This window comes from Nerophis lumbriciformis, linkage group LG08, assembly GCF_033978685.3.
Source record: "Nerophis lumbriciformis linkage group LG08, RoL_Nlum_v2.1, whole genome shotgun sequence".
Classification (NCBI taxonomy): Eukaryota; Metazoa; Chordata; class Actinopteri; order Syngnathiformes; family Syngnathidae; genus Nerophis; species Nerophis lumbriciformis.
The window spans coordinates 23,539,452-23,541,335 of NC_084555.2; the positions used below are offsets into that span (position 1 = coordinate 23,539,452).

Sequence of the window (1,884 nt, forward strand, 5' to 3'; positions counted from 1 at the left end):
ATTTTACTCATGTATTTGTCTCCTCCTCATACTTTTCCATGATCGGCCTCATCCCATGGCTGCTGTATCCTGCTGACTGGCTTAGTCGAGTTGTGAAGCTGCACATAAGTTCATTGATAGACAATGGTCTTTGATGTCAGAGGCCAAGCCTTAACTGATGCAAAAACCACACTGTAATGCTGACTTTTAGGCTAATACATCAGGGTTTGTTGATGCTGGGAATTGAACCCTGATCTCCCAGGGGAAAGGGCAAGGTTTGGTGTGTTGGGCCAGGGAGCTGGCATGATGGTGGCTGTCATGTGTGAGTTAAGAGCTGGTTGCCCCATGGATTGCACCACATGGTCTGGTCTTCCCTGCCTACAAACCAGGTGTGACATACCAATAGTGATTACTGTGAACAGAACAGAACAAAGAAGAACAGGAGAGAGAACAGAAGAAACTTCCAAGAATCAAGGTGAGCTAAATATAATATCTTATTTCAGCATGCTTGACCCTAGCTGAGGACTTTTATGGTAAAAGGTGGACTAAGCATTTGTTTCTTGTTATGTTTTGTTCGTTTGCTTATTATTATTGTTTTCTTTTAGAAAACAAACAAACAAATTGTATTGTGGTCAAACAATACAATACCTGACAAAGCTCTGCTGAGAGCTGCCATAACAAAATAGGTTACAATATATTTGTAAAATTAATCTTAAATCATCCTAAAAAGGTTATCGTAGTTGTTATTTTAATGAAATATTATAGTATAAATTGTCAATGTTAGAAGGAGCTTTAACGTTGTCGGTAGCGGCGTTGCTGTCGCCATCCAGCTCGTCTTTGGAGGGATGGGTGGGCTGGTGAGCACCATGGATCTAATACATCCATGTTGAGCACACACTAATGTGCGGGTAGGAGGAGCAGGGAGACTGGGCTTGAGCTTGGTCTCCAACATGGTAGCAGAAAGATAACACAAGACGAAGGTTACAGAGAGGATGATTCTTCCATATTATATAACTTTTCAAAAAACATGTACACCTCATCTTAATGGTTACCTCTTACTATATTGCTTGTCATTTTTCTTGAATGCATATAGGCTCAGGAGAGTGAAGAATGTAGAGAGGATGAAAGGAGCATTTAAGCTCATATCAATGAAATGTCTAGAGATGCTTAAGGTACACCCAGATCTGAACTCTTTAAAGGAGAGAATGAGACGAACCTATGCATACCGAAAGACCTTCATGGCAACTGCCAAGGCAGAGGAAATCATCGAAAAGTTTCCCGCACTGAAGCTTCCTAAAATAGTTGGTATCTTCAAGCATTGAATTGACCATATTTAATTGTATGTGTATTATTTCATTTATGATCATCAAGTATTTTGAGATGACACTTTTTATCCCTCCTTACAGCTTCTGTGGAAGATGAAGGAGCAATTCCTTGTCGAAGCTGATCGCAGAATGGTCACAGAGCTGGATCGAATGGCAACGAAGATGGTTCAAAGAGCATCTATGTGTGACCTAAAGGACTGCTGCCAGAGGGCAATCAATGCCTGCCTGGATGATTCAGTAAGACAAGGTATCTAGGCCTATATGTGTATCTATAGGAGCCACAATCTGTATTTCTGAAAACAAAAAATATTACAGAATAATTTTATTTCCTCAGGACTCATTAGGGATGCAGCAATTCTACTGCTGCCTTCCATTTTCAGAGAGGACTCATCCTTTCTATACACTCTACTGGAGGTAAATACTGCATTTAAGGTCAAGATTTAGGAATTGGCATTATCCATATATGGCAACATTGAGTCATTTTGCTGTTTTCACAGCAGGTTTTATTTACTGACATACTGTATATCTGTTTTTATTGCATAGGAGCCAAGCGTGCCTACTCCAGCAATCATGCTCCATA

The 1,884-nt window shown here is 40.2% G+C and overlaps 1 long non-coding RNA gene across 1 annotated transcript; it reads left to right on the top strand.

The window, feature by feature from the left end:
- The first annotated feature begins 1,391 nt into the window (after nt 1–1,391).
- Nucleotides 1,392–1,884, top strand: LOC133611259 (uncharacterized). Its single transcript, XR_009815965.2, has 3 exons — nt 1,392–1,551; nt 1,639–1,718; nt 1,848–1,884. It is a non-coding gene; the product is annotated as an uncharacterized lncRNA (long non-coding RNA).